This window comes from Benincasa hispida, chromosome 5, assembly GCF_027475165.1.
Source record: "Benincasa hispida cultivar pf3 chromosome 5, pf3_genome.v1.1, whole genome shotgun sequence".
Classification (NCBI taxonomy): Eukaryota; Viridiplantae; Streptophyta; class Magnoliopsida; order Cucurbitales; family Cucurbitaceae; genus Benincasa; species Benincasa hispida.
The window spans coordinates 40043265-40059898 of record NC_143482.1 but is presented as its reverse complement, the minus strand read 5'-3'; the positions used below and the strand labels follow the sequence as shown (position 1 = coordinate 40059898).

Below are 16634 nucleotides of genomic sequence, written 5' to 3'. Positions count from 1 at the left end.
CCGCTAGTCATGCTTAGGTACTTGACCATATTTCCCGTCGGTCATCACCGACTATTATTTCCCGTCGACCGAAGCCGACCATATTTTCCCGCCGACCGAAGCCGACAATATTTTTTCCGCCAAGCACCTTTTGTTAAGCATGTTAACTATAACCCGGGCATAATCTCAATTTCTATAGGCACACACAAACAATATCATGGCAATCATCCTATCACCAAAAGCATGTATTTTGTATCTATAGATGCGTACATTCCAATATCAGAGTATAAAGCTAAGTGAATACTCATAATATGCATTTACTATCAACACTGTATAAACACACAATATTCTTTATTTATCAAAGCAACATAACACTCACGATATATCAGAACTATAACGTTATAACACTCACAGTATGTGTTAATGATCAAAGCTATAACACTCACACTGTGTATTAATTATCAAAGCTATAACACTCACACTATGCGTTAATTATCAAAGCTATAACACTCACCTTAATTGCTTAGGAGCCTTTCTAATAGTTCCCTTTTCTATCTCGGGCTCCCTTTTTACCCCTAGAATCCAGATCCAATTTACAGCTTAGATTACTCATAGTTCTAGACCTTATTTTGAGATACTTCCTTCTACAAAACTATTCTAAAATGTCTCAAAAAGTTTACCATAAAATCGTAGCTCATAAATCTTCATGGTTTAGCCGAAATCATCCAAAAATCAAGACTGGCCCAGCTTACTCGATAGCTTGAACCCTCTGAATTTTTCTCATTCTCCAGCCCAATTCCTTAGAGCTTCTTCTCCAAAATCCTCACCATGAAAACTATACTCTCTTATCTTCCAAATGGATTTTGAATTACATCAAATGCTCGAGTAGATTGGGAGATCTTCTCGTCTCAAATTGATGCATTTTCTTCCACCCTCACTGTCCAATGCACTCTACTTTCACCCTCTTTTTACGAATTTTATGATTTGTGATTTGAAAATGAAATCCCAAAGGCTCTATTTATAGGCATCCAAACCTCCTATGGTTTTAACACCACCTACTTGGCTGCATGGCCAAATGTTTAATCCTCCCTTTACCAAAGTAAGCTGACTTCACCTTGGTTCAATGTGTTCTTCCCAAACGCATCCAACACAATTTCTTAGGGTTTAAGAAATTCTCTTAATCGGATACCTAAATTTTAATTGACGTTTTCCCTTACGTCTTCAAGCTTTGTTTGTATTCAATTTAGGGTTTTCAATGCATAATCTATAAGATCGTGGCCAAATTCAACGCATAAATGCCCGGCCGTTCGATGCACAGGCGGTTTCCTTCGATCGCGTGGGCGTGATGTTCGAATGAGGCATTCAGAATGCTCTCACTCTCTCCCACTTTCTCACTGGTCTCGCTCTTTCCACTCTCTCTCACAATCTCGCTTTCTCCAACTTTCTCGCTTAAACTCTCGCTTTCTCCATTCCCGTTCTCTCCAACTTCCTCGCTTAAACTCTCGCTCTCTCTTCTATTCTCTCGCTCAAATCAATCTCGCTCTCTCCCATTCTCTCGCTCTTTCCCATTCTCTCGCTGCCTCCACTCTCGCTGGTGTCGCTCTCTCCACTCTCATTCTTTCCAATCTTGTTAGCTACGTTGAATATGGTTTACCTCCGTGCAACTTCCACATGAATTTTCCCAAATAATTTTCTATATTTTCCTCAGTTCTTCAATCCTTTCTTCACTATTCAGGATTTAAATCTTCAAGGTTTTCTCTTCTTTTTATCCTTTTAGGGACTCTACTCGTACTCCAAGATCAAATATGGTTATCGTAACTATAATACCTAACCATTATAGTTTACATTCACTTTTACTAATTATTGATCCACAGAAGGTGACAATTATTACAGTTATTATGAAAATTGTAAAATTATTAGATTATTTACATAACATAGGATTTCACTTTCTCCTAATTAACCCCTTAATCACTTACTTAAGTAGGAAAATGGAGATCCAGGTTTCACATTACTATACTCTGATCTTAACCGTTTAAATATCTGAATATTTGCAAATGGCTTTTAACAATTTAATTCTTTATGGAAGTTGCTATGAGATAGAACAAACATATTTTCTAAAAAGGAACATTTCATTCAAGATAAAAATATGTACATTATTTTCATTACATGATAACAAAAACAGGTAATATCATCATCAAGCAGCAAATTTTCCTACTGGTCAAGCTGAGTAAGTGCTCTTCAGGAACTATTTTGTCTATTTAGCTTTCTCTGCTTTCTTCTCAGCAAGGTATTTAGGGCAATTTCTCTTATAGTACCCTTCTTCGTTGTAGTGGAAACATTTCCCTTTGTCTACAATGGTTTTCTTGTTTTTCTTTCCAACAGGTTTCTTTTTCACTCTCAGAGATTCTATAATCTCTTTGGCAGTACTCATATCCTCATGTTTCTTCGCCAAAACGTCAGATACACTGGCGAGGATATAAGCACGGGCTTTATGATTCACCCTGATCCATCTATTAAATGATTCTCGAACAGTTCGGGTTGTATTAGAGCTTAGAATAAGAGGACATTCCTCTGTTAAGACAAATGGAAAATCATCTATCACTAGTATGGTGTTTAAATTTTATTTCCATGTCACATAGTTATCCCCGATTAGTTTGTCTGATGCCAACAATTGTATTATTAAACTCGTCATTCTGAAATTATAAACAAATTCTATAATTGAATTGCTTTTAAATCCAATCATGTTTTAGCAAAGTTATAATAATGTACGCATGACCATTATTTATTTGCAACAATACTTTAGTGATTTAGAACAATTGCTACTGAGGGGCAGTCAAGAATTCCTTCACAAAAACAAGACAATTCTTGACCAAATACAATCTCCAGAATAACTCATATTCCGATAGTTATTTATTTATCGTTTTCGGTCAAGGTCTTTATTAACACTTAGTAATTCTTATAAGTGTAGACTCGCCATTTTCAAATCTTACAGAATGGTATGAATACGTCCCTGAAATAGAAGATAATACCCAAGACGAAACTATAAGACCCTATTCATTTTACTGAATCTTGGATTGTTCCGAATCCTATGTTACAACCCTCCGAGAGGATCGCCGCGGTTAACGATAAGCTAGTGCCGCCAAAAAACGACAGCAGGCACAACATAGGAATCTCATGGTTCAAACTAATAGAGGAGACCGTAGGACAATGTTGACACATTTCCTTTACCCACTTACTATGAACAACTTCCCTGATTCACCTTGTTATTGACCCATGCAAACACTTGCCGAATAGAGCAGTCGCAATAAAAGCGACAAGAAGCCGAGCATGGACCTCACACTATGAACTCTTGAGGACGTGAGAGCTAATAACTTTTCATCTCCCACTGAAGTATTCTAAATGTTTGGGTAAATTTATACATAGGTTCTTTTCGGCTAATAAAAACAACATTAAGTCTAAGTGGTTTATCCAAGTGTAACACTTATAAATGGGTTTAAACCTACTATGTCTAGGTGATAAACCATTTTATAACGTCACACCACTCACGTATGCTCATAAAACCGATTACCAACGCTCAATTATTCGGCCATAATCCCCAGGTAGGAGGTGTTCTGTAGATTGTCAACTTAAGTACCCCCAACCTTCGACAGGATTATATACCGGTTGAGTTTGTAACCCTAGTTTTATGAGTTTAACGACTTATTTTAACTATTAAAATGAGTGGTTAACCTAAGTGAGCATGCATTTGTTATTCGTTATGGATTTTAAAGGTCTAACCCAATTTTATAACAGCTTACAAAATTTTAGACATGCTAAACATCAACAACAAACATCAAAGGCATTCAATATCTAATATAACTATTATATTAAATAAAAGAAACCCTAACATGCATACTATATATTATAATACTTTCAATGCATATAACAGGCTTCCTATGGTGGGATTTTAATTCTATATGGCATACTGTATGAACATACAAGATTTATTTAATTATGACATACATTACATACATAAATAATTAAACACTAACAGATATGGTTTTAGTTTTGGCAGAAAACCTAATTATTAAAAAATAGCTTTTGAATCGCTTTCAGACCGCTTGAACCACTAAAAAGCGAATCCAAATAACTTGAACCGGACCCAAACTGTCTAAATCGAACCAGCCAAGTCTGAACCAGACTAGCCAAAAACCATTTGAGGTTGAATCAGACCGAACCTCAAGAGAATCGGTCGAATCGACGGCTCTCACTCCATGCTCAACATCTCACTAAGGCTCATCGTTTAGCATTGATGACCATCGTCATGCCTTTGCCTGAACATTTAGTGTTTGCATGATCGTATAGTACCAACGCATAGCGCCTGACCAAACTACACGATCATGTAGTGTCTTCCTTCTATCACATAGTGTCATCATCTAATGTCGGACAACACTACACGGTCGTTTAGTGTCTAACACTATCATGTAGCTCCATCATCTAACGCCAGACAAATACTACACGATCGCTTAACGCCATTGTCTATTACCTGAAGTTGACCGTTTAGCGCGCGCAAAGGTAAGCGATCGTTTAGTGCTTTCACATAGCACCTCAACGCATTGCTTAGCTGCGACACAGAGGTAAATGGTCGTGTAGTGCTATCGCATAGCTCTACAATGCATCGTTTAGCTCCCACTCAAAGCTAAACGATCATGTAGTGCTATCGTATAGCAATACAACGCATCGTTTAGCTCCCGCATATACACGATCGTCTAGCACACAACACTTCAACGCTCAACGCCCGAAGCTACACGATCATCTAGCTTGTCTTCACACCGTCTAATGCCTAAAGCTAAACAATCGTCTAGCACTGAACTTCAACAACAATATGAACAAAGGCTAATAAACTAGAATCTGCAACACGACCTCTTCACTTGTTTCTTCGATTACAACTTAATTTCAATGACTTCAAATAAATTACAGACTCTTGGAAACACATATATGCTCATCAAGCATGAGCCAATTACAACTTTAATGAGAAATCAAAGAGAAATTAAAAGCCAAAACTTTAACAACCATATCAATATAGCAATTTCATATAACTCATATAAAAAACCCACCACACTAAAATTAAACCGAATTGAATGCTCATATGATGCTTTAATACCAATTGTTGGAACGTACCAGCACACAACGAAAGCGAAAAGAATCCATAAGCACTCTAATTCATTAATTTTGGCAGAAATGAAAGCATACTATAGTAGAAATGAATGGGTTTCATGACATACCTTTATAGAACTTCTTCAAGGCTTGTATCCAACTGCAAATCTCTCCGAATCTTGATGTAGACCACCCCAAGATCTTCTCTACTATCCTCTTGGTGCTCTAGATTGAGTTGTGGGACTCAAAATAAGCTTAAATCAAGGAAATTTGGAGACAAGCAACCAATGAAGAACTCTTTCTTCTCACGGATTTTTCAGAAAAAAAGTATCAGTTGTCTTGCCTCAAAGTCACTACAATCTCTTCAATATATTACAGACCATCATGCAATGACTATAGCTGCATGAGATGCAGCTCATGCTTGGAGTAATTGAAAACCAAGATGGTGGGTTTAGTGTGAGCAAGTTGAAGAAGACAATGGAAAAAGTCATTTTTCCATTTTGGTGTTTTTTCCTTCTTTTCCAACTTTTGATAAATTGATTTCACAAATCAATTTCGTTTTATAAAATTGAAAATATTATTAATTTTATAAAATTAATTTCATACATTAATTTTCATAATAAAATTAATAAATAATTATTTAAACAATTTAAATAATTCTAATTAATTTAATTAAATTAATTTTACACAATTTCATCTTCAAATATTGAAATCATATTTAAATACTATTTCTCCAATTTCGTTTAATTCTAATTTGAACATTTCAAATTAACTTATCACGCTACTCTAGTGTTAATCCATTTACAAGCTAGTAGGGGGATTTCGTGGACCTACAGATCATGGGCTGCAACGATATGAGATTAATTGGATAAACACATTAGACCGAATTAACCCCCATTCGTTAACTAATGGATCACTCCACTAAAGCCCATATCTCAACTCCCCTCACTGTAGATATATATTATGTCCACTTGATATAACCATGATTAATAAGTTAACCCTTCACAGGTTGTTCATAAGAACGGTTGGGTCGAATCTCTGTTTTACCCCCAGAATTACTTATTGTTCCTTAAGTCCCACTAATCCTCTAATGAATAATTGATTTGTGATCTAATCAACAAATCAAATCCCTTTTGGGCCAATGAGAGTGTGAGGTCTCTTGTTCAAGACCCAGAATCAGTACTTAAAGGGAACAACCTGTCTACTACCTCTAATCGGGTAGGAGTAAATTTCGGTCTTATCCCCAAAATGGCAAGCTTATTGAGCAGAGATGTTGCACTACTCTCACCGTTTGCAGATCAAAGGATAGTCCCGAAAAAACAAGAGTTCATAGTTAGTTTATGATTAAGGTCAAGTTACCTAGGTCATCGCTTTGAAATAGTTAGTCTTAAATAGTAAACAACGTTATAAAGTAAGAGTGACTAGTTTCATGCTTCGATCTTCTACAAAACTCATTTGCACACGACGCCCTCACTTCTCATGTCATATCATGTATGAATTAGGATCACATCGTTTGTAGAACTTCACAAATCTTTGTAACAACTACAGAGTAGATCGTATCCAATAGTGTTACAAGAATAAGCCACACAACCTTATTCATATACTATAGATTAGTTTTTACTATATATTCGAACATGATCCACTTGTATATCTCCACATAAAGTTCAAGTACTCAAGTAATTGTCCAGCGACTTTTAGGTTTATTAGATTTCTAATAAGCAATATATTCAATAACAACTTATTGAATTTTTAGAATAAGTTCTATTGTTTACAAACCACGAGTTTTAGGACATAAAACCCAAGATTATACTCATATACGAGTAATTGAAACATATGCAACAATAAACCTGAAGTTCATGAATCCAGATATATTTACAATTTGGCATGACCGATTGGGTCATCCAGGATCTATAATGATGAGGAGAATTGTTTAGAATTCAAATGGACGCCCATTGAAGAATTAAAAGATTCTTCAATAATGAATTATCATGTGATGCTTTCTCTCAAGAAAAATTGATAATTAGACTATCACCAGCTAAAGTCGGGACTGAATCACCTGCATTTTTAGAACGAATTCATAGTGATATATGTGGACCCATTAACCCATCAAGTCGACCATTTAGATATTTTGTGGTATTAATAGATGCATCCAACAGATGGTCACACGTGTGCTTATTATTCAATCGTAATCTTGCTTGCTCAAATAATTAAGTTAAGAGCACAATTTCCTAATTATACAATTAAGACCATTCGTCTTGATAATGCTGGTGAATTTACATCCCAAGATTTTGATAATTATTATATGTCAATTGGGATTAGTGTTGAACATCTTGTAGCTCATATTCATATACAAAATAGTTGAGCATAATCATTTATAAAACATTTGCAGTTAATTGCAAGACCATTATTTATGAGAGCTAAGCTTCCTTCATTTGTATGGGGACATGCTATTTTGCATGCAACGTCACTTGTACGCATTAGGCCAGTAGTTTATCATAAATACTCGCCATTACAATTACCTTATGGTTATGAGCCAAATATTTCCCATATGAGAATTTTTAGATGTGCAGTATATGTTCTAATTGCTCCACCACAACACACTAAAATGGGTCCTCAAAGGAGGTCAGGAATATATGTTTGATATGATTCCCCATCAATTATTAATTATCTTGAGCCCTTGACGGGTGATGTATTTACTGCACGATTTGCTGATTGTAATTTTAATGAGATAAATTTTCCATCATTAAAGGGAGGAATTAAGGAGTTGGAAAAAAAATTACATGGAATGCATCGTTATTGTCTCATTTAGATCCCCATACAGATCAATGTGAACTTGAAGTTAAGAAAATAATTCATTTGCAAAATATAGCAAATCAATTACCATATGTATTTATAGTTGCAAAGAAAGTAACTAAGTCACATATACCAGCTGCAAATGTTCCATAAAAAATTGATATCTGAAGACAAGAATTTGTCACTAATGAGTTTAGGAATACGCAAGAAGCGTGGTAGACCAATGGGATCCAAAAATAAAAATCCTCAAAAAGGAAAAATATTTAATAGTGAAAAAGACTTGGTTGTGTATATAAACACCCATAAAGAAATCCACGACATGACTAGTGAGGAAGGTGAAATACCTAAAGATAATAATGAGATGTCAATAAATTATGCCATGACATGAAAAGAATGGAATCAAACTAGTATGATTATTGACAAAATTTTTGCGTATAATATTGCTCTTTATATTATATCTGAAAGTGAGGATCCCGAACCAAAATCTTGAAGAATGTTGACATAGAAAAGATTGGATTTAGTGGAAAGAAGCAATTGAGGCAAAATTAAATTTAATTTCAAAACTTCAGGTTTTTGGACTAGTAGTTCGAGCACCAGAAGGTGTTAAACCTCTAGAATACAAATGGGTATTTGTGAGAAAAATAAATTAAAATAATGAGGTCAAAAAATATAAAGCACGATTAGTTGCACAAGTTTTTCAAAAAGACTTGGTATTGATTTTGAGGAGAAATATTCTTCTGTGGTGGATGAAATTACATTAAGATATTTAATTGGCTTGACTATGTATAAAAGTCTGGATATGCATTTTATGGATGTAGTCATAGAATATTTATATGGATCTCTTGATGATATTTATATGAGAATCCCAAAAGAATTTAAGGTACCTGAAACATATACATCAAATTCTCGGGAATGGTATTCAATAAAGTTACAAAGATCACAATATGGATTGAAACAATCAGGACGGATGTGTACAATCTCCTAAGTGGATATTTATTGAAAGAAGGATATCAAAATAATTCAATATGTCGTGTGTTTTTATAAAGAAATCACAATCAAGATTTGTTATTATAACTGTATGTGTTGATGACTTGAATATACTTGGAACTCCTGAAGATCTTTCAAATGCAATAGAATATCTTAAAAAAGAATTTGAGATGAAAGATTTCGGAAAAAACAAAATTTTTCCTTGGTTTGCAAATTGAGCATTTAGCAGATGGAATATTATTCATCGGTGAACTTATACAGGAAAAAGTTTTGAAAAGATTTTATATGGACAAAGCACATCCATTAAATATTCCAATTGAAGTTCGTTCATTGGATACAAAGAAAGATATATTTCGACATCGAAAAGATAATGAAGAACTTCTTGATCCTGAAGTATCATATCTTATAGTACAATTGGTGTACTTATGTATCTTGCTAATAATACAAGACCAGATATTGCATTTTCAGTAAATTTATTAGCTAGATATAGTTCTTCACCTACAAAAAGACATTGGAACAAAATTAAGTATATACTCCGTTATCTCCAAGGAAAAATCGATATGGGTTTTTTTTTTTTCAAATAAATCAAATTTGATCTAGTTGGTTATGCATATTCTGAATATTTATCTGATCCACACAAAACTAGATCTCAAACAGGTTATCTGTTCATGGAGGAACTGCTATATCATAGCGATCGGTGAAACAAACGATAACGACCACTCCTCAAATCATGTTGAAATTCTTGCAATTCACATCACTAGTCGAGAATGTGTATGGATAAAGTCAATGACACACATTCGTGAAATGTGTGGCTTGTCTTCTAATAAAAATCTTCCAACAATATTATATGAAGACAAAACAGCTTGCACAGCTCAAATCAAAGGAGGATATATTATAGGAGATAGAATAAAGAATATTTCATTGAAGTTTTTCTATACTCGTGATCATGAAGAAAATTGCAACATCACTGTACAACAAATTAGTTCGAAAGATAACCTGACAGAATTATTTATAAAGGCATTACCAACTGCAATTTTTGAAAAATTGGTGCATAACATTGAAATGTTCAGAGATCTTAAGTGACGTTCTCATGAGGGGGAGTAAATATATTGTATTCTTTTAGGAGTATGTATTATATGAAATATGTACTCGTTTCCTTCATGAGGGGGAGTAAATATAATGAGACATATTTCATATATATATATATATGGGCATCTAAGGGGGAGTATTATGAATATTATAATAATAAATAGATGCTCATTGCTTAGTGTCCCAAAGCCATGTGTCATCTTCATGTTATTCACGTGTGTTATAATTATTCATGCTTGGTGTCTATGTAAGTTCATATTCTATTTGTCACTTTGCCTATAAATGTGACATTTGGTAGATATTAAAATCACATATACATTGGTGAGAATTCCACTAATTTTCATATTATCCAATTTTATAATTTTATTTATTTTATTTTTTTAGTTATTTTATTTTATATTATATTTTATATATCTAATATTATTATATAAATATATTATTATATTATATATTCTCTATATCTGTATGATCGTTGTGCTCCTCAAATTCAGAACAAATATATCATAATGGATAGTTTTTTCCCTTAATCCTCTACTTGTCGCGTAATTTTCAAATGATTTTAAGATTTGAAAATCTATTTTGTCGCATTAATTGCTGAATTTTTCTTCAAATGATTGTTCTTGCCATTATCAACATTTAATTTTGAAAATTTTAAATTGAGTACTAAGTTTTCCTTTTCAATTATTTGAACTGTGTGCCTCATATTGTTAAGTATATCATGCATGTATAAACGAAGAAACAAGAGTCATCTATCATATAATGTACTTAAAATTATTAAATATAAACATGATACGAAACAGTATTATACTATTATTAGAATGAGGGTTGTGGTCTACTAAGCATTTAAGAAAAATCACCATAATATATATATATATATATTTTTTCTTTTATGGATATATGGAAAATAACCATCTCGTTTACTTGCATGTAGGAATTGATTTTTCCCTATAAAGCATAGATACTTCATGTGAGATAATTCGTATCAGATACCGATACTTTTAAATACTTTTCAGATACGTATCTGACGAGCGATTTGATATATCTATTTCTACACTTACTTTTTTTAAAGAAAAAAGACAAACAACTCATCTAATCTTTTTCAATCTAAAACTAGGCAACTTTTTTTTTTATGCAAGAGAAAATGTACCTTTAATGTATCAGTATCCTCGTTTTTTTAGAAATATATATTAAAATAATATATAAAAAATGACGTATCATGCAACGTATCCGTATCTTAGTTTTTTAAAAATTGACGAATCGTCGTATCCAATCATATCCACATCGTATAGTCGTATCTGTGTCTGTACTTCGTAGATTTTTTCTTTTTTTTTGGAGATATAGAAAATACAACCCATGAACATATGAAATTGTTGCAGAGGCAAGGATTTAAAACCTTAATTCAAAGAGTGTTTTTCTATTATTAGTAATATACATATTGAATTAGTTATGAGAAATTATTGAGATTTTTTCATTTTTCATTTTTTTTTTTTTGGTGCTCCAATAGTATTACACATTTGATCTGTTTTTGAAAACAACCCCTAAAATAAAATCATACCCATATCTCTTCTCTATAAAACCCCTTAGGTAAGCCAAACCCCAAACCCCAAATCTCCATATCCCACACAATCAACCTTTCCTCCAAGTAGCTTACAAATATGGCATTTACCAATATTCTCTCTTATCTTTATTTGTTGGGGCTAACCATAACCTTAGCTCCCATTTCCCACATAGTGGCCAAATACTACCCTAAGAACTAGGTTGCCGCCCACAACGCCATTTGTGCGGAGGTTGGCATGGAACCCCTCATTGAAACACCACCTTGGCTACTTACGCTCAAAATTATGCCAACACAAAGATCGTCACCTGTCAAATAGAGCACTCTGGAGGGTCTTATGGCGAAAACCTAGCAGAGGGATACAAAATGATGACAGCAAAGACGGTGATGAGACTCTGGACTGATGAAAAAAAGCATTACACCTACAATTTCAACACGAGTGTGAACCATTCTAGCCATTGCCTCCATTATACACAATTGGTGTAGAGGAACACCAAGTCTATTGGTTGGGCTAAGTGAAGTGCCAAAACAATTGGGTTTTTTTGATCTGCAATTATTATCTCCCAGGAAACTATATTGGTCAATGGCCATATTGAAACGATTATTAAGAGGTTTTTTTTATTAGGTCATTATTTCGGGGAAAAAAAAAACAAAACCAAAGGGAGATTTTTTTTTTTTTTTTTTTGTTATTATACAAATTGTATTTGAATTATATTTTAATTTTAAAATGATCACTTCTGCATGGAATCTTTCTTTGTAGTCTTTGTACATTACACGTGATAATATTAATATCAAAGTGACCATTGCATAGCAGTAACTTATTTGACCATTGAAATCAGAGGTTAAAATTCTCATATCCCACTTTTGACCTAAAGAACCAAATCGAACCAAGCTATTTGGTATCTCATGTAGTTTTGAGTTGGGGTTCAATAAAATGAGAACTTTGTATCGGAAAATTTGATTTATGGATTCACCAATATTAATTTGAATTGATTCGAATAAACACATGCTTATTATTGAATTTTTAAAATATAGTAAAATGTCACTAAAATATAGAAAATGTCACTGTCTATCCGTAATAACTGTGATATTTTGCTATATTTGAAATAATTTTCGATCATTTTACCATTTAAAATTAGTAAATCAGATGTTAATTATTAACACTCATTCAAAATTCACATAAACTAAAACATTAATGAATAAAGTGCTAAATCATTGGTCGACTCAAAAAGCTTGAGCTACTGAGTTATGATATCTTTTACTATAGGGTAATTGCAATCCGTAGGATTTTTAGGGATAATAACCAAGTGTATAACATTAGTGATAGACTTCTATTATTGATAGACTCATACTAGTGATATGGTCTATCATTGATAGACTCCTACCAACAATATGGTCTATCGTTGATAGACTATCTAAATTTTTTTATATTTATAATTTTTTTTTTTACATTACATCATATCTGCTAATAGTTTGGGTCTGATTGCTATATTTGTAACTATCCCTTAATTATATCAATACTTTAACACTCTCCATCACTTGTAGACTTGAGATTTATAGAATGGCTAATAAGTTAAAAGCAATATTAAATGGGAGATGAAAGGACACTACAAGGATTCAAACAGAACCTCTTGTTATGATATAATATTAAATCATTGACTGAATAAAAGGTCTACGCTACTTGGTTATAATAAATTTGATTATATCTTTACTTTGATACTAAAGAGAGTATCAATATTTATTAAAAAATAATTTTAAGTATATAATTATAGTATCGATAGAGTATATCAATATTCATTAAAAATTAATTTCAATTACATTAACGGTCCATCAATAAGTATCAATACAAGTGGGCGTGGATCTAAATCATAAGTGAGTTATGAACTCCTGTCTGTAAATTCTTGTCCTTCGATTTGCATGGGTGAGAATGACTCATGTAACTGATTCAATAAGCCTACCATTTTGGAGACTTAACTGAATATGGAGCTATGAATGCAATTTCACAAAATTGAATCCACTTCTTCTCATATAGGATAATTAGATGGACTTGGTTTATTATTTGATCATAAACATATTGCTCATTAGAGGTAAGATATAATTACAAGGATAAAACGAACATTTGACTCAGGTGTAATTACAAACAACTCATGAAGAATCAACTTACTTTTAATGATTATATACGTGAACAAAACATATCATGCAATGAATAAGAGTGCAACTCTAAGTCTATTGTGGAGTGACCTATAGTTAATGAATGAAATTTGATTAATTAAATAGTTTAATTAATTAATTTTATATCATGGAACTTGTAATTTATAAGTCTATAAGATCCCCTTGTTGACTTAGATGAACAATTAGTGATCAAAATTGTTAAAAGAAAATCTAAAACGTTTATTAATATTTAATATATTTGATATATTAAAAGAGAGAAAGACATATTTATTGTATTTGACATAATAAATATCGAATAAAATTGTTAATGTATTAACAATTAGAAAATAACAAAAGTTACAGTGATATGCAAAATATCTCGCAACTATCTTTCAACTATCTAGAACATATCTAACAACTATCTCGCAAACATTTCTTCACATTAAAATCACACGTTTTGTAGATCCCACTAGATATTAAATGGAAAAGATTTCAAATGAAAAAGGAAAACATAATTTAAAAAACGGAGAGAAAAATAGAATTTAACCTAATTCAACTCAATCATGAATAAAAGTAGAAGACCAAAAAAATCTTTTAACAATAAAAAGTAAATCGTAAAAGAGAAAATTGATAGTGCAATGGAATATGAGCTTGAGAAACTTTGAGAAAAATTAGAGAATAGATGAGAGAGAGTGGAATGGAAGTCATGAAATGAGCTTGAGAAAATTGATAGTTGTCGGGTTTTTTTTTTTTATTTTTGCATTGAAGGGCTAAATAGACTTTTCAGATGCCCATTTGTCCTAAGTAACATTAAATTTAAAACTAAGATCACAAAGCTTTTTAGCCCTCCTAATTTTGTCCTAATTTTATTAATTTCCCAATCAAAAAGGGGAATAAAATGGCTTACATGCTTAAATCGACCAGAGAACATAAGGGTAAAAAGTAATTATTCTTTCCTTGTGAATATGCTATTTTTTTTTTTTTTTTTAAATAGTGATTGCAAGAAAAAAGTAGATAAAAAGAATACTAAATTCAAGGGCACTTCAAGGAATCGGAAAATATATATATTCTTAAATTTACAAATTTAGCCATAGTTCTAAAAATTTGTGAATATAGCAAAAAAAACACTGAAGTTGATTTCGATCTTTTATTATTCCAAATTTACCTTTATTCGTGTATCAATATGCTTATCAGTAGTATTTTTTTTTATATATATTTTATATTTAATATATCAGTTGGGATAATTGTTAAAGATGCTGTATTCGAGACGTGTTCTAGATGTTATTTTGATTTTATTTCTTTTATGTATTAGTGATATGAATGTTTATGAACTTTTATTATCGACTTCGTTTGGACATTGTAATTTTTTATTTACTTGTTATAATATGGACTTCATTTTCGTTTTTTAATTATGTGAATCTTTATTTGGTTTAATATGTTTTATAGGTTTTCAGATTAAATTTTTAAAAATTACAAACGATACATTAAATTTTAATACTCCCCACGCATATGTTACTGCGTCAGGAGTTCTTGTATCTCCCGACGCATTAAATAAAATTGTCCGTCGGGAGTTCCTTTAAAACGGCGTCGAGAGTTATTCGGGGAACTCTCGATGCACATATAGGGCGTCGGGAGTTTCAAGAACTGTCGACGCCGTATATTAGGCGTTGGTAGTTCTTGGAACTCCCGACACCCTATATGTGCGTTGGGAGTTCCCCGAATAACTCCTGATGCCGTTTTAAAGTACGTCGGGAGATCCTCTCCCAACGGGTTTCTCCCGATCAAACTCCCTACGACCTTTTATTCGTCAGGAGAGGCTCTTCCGACGAATTTTTCATACTTTTCCGATGAAATGTGACGTCGGGAGAAGTCAGATTTCTTGTAGTGTACCAAACATAAAGTATATAAGTTATACAATTGATATATCAAAATTATAATTCATATATTGTATTTATCAGTCAACAAGCCTTATACATTCACTATTATTCGTGGACTTTGATTGATATACTAAATATAAAGTATATAAGTTATACAATCGATATATCAAAATTACCATTCATATATTGTATTTATCAGTCAACAAGTGCTTATACATTCCCTATTATTCTTGGACTTTGATTGATATACCAAATATAATATATATAAGTTATACAATTGATACACCAAATTTATTATTCATAAACGATATTTATCAGTAAAAAAGTGTTTGCTCATTTACTCTTTTCATAGATTTAATTCAACCCTTATTAATTTGTCATAAAAAAAATATTTTTTTAGTATATTAGAATCAACTTATAATGGTTCAATTTGCTGTTAGTAAGCATTTTGAATGAATGTTAATATACTATTGGTAGACTAATATTGCACTTGAATTGAATTGTGAACATGTGTTGATTTATTATTGATATACTTGAACAAATGTATATTTATGAAGTATTGATATACTAATGATACATCAACATTTTATACTTGATATGAACCTTGAGCTAATATTGATATCATACTAATACATCAATATTATATTTAAAGATTATTTAGAAAAATATTGATATACTACCGATACACTAAATGTATATTTGAAATTTGTTTTTATGAGCATTGATACACATTAAAGATATACTTGATAATTAGTTTTTTTATGAGTATTGATTCAATATTGATAAACTGATTTATACTTCAATGATTTTTTAATAAGTGTCTAACTATAAACTTCGATCCACTTATAATATGTATATAAAATTTAATTTTGAATGACTATTGATATACTAGTCATATACCAAAACAATACTTAAGATGGATTTAGATAATGAGTGATATACGATTGATACATCTATGTTACAATTTAAATAAAGTTTGAATGGTTGTTAATAAATTATCAACACAGTAAATACTTAGGGTATGTATTTATTTCACTCAGAATAGATTTTGAAGTGTATTTTCAACA

At 31.9% G+C, this 16634-nt stretch overlaps 1 pseudogene; it reads left to right on the top strand.

The window, feature by feature from the left end:
• The first annotated feature begins 11639 nt into the window (after positions 1–11639).
• LOC120077729 (basic form of pathogenesis-related protein 1-like) lies at positions 11640–12135 on the top strand (annotated as a pseudogene).
• Positions 12136–16634: the final 4499 nt, after the last annotated feature.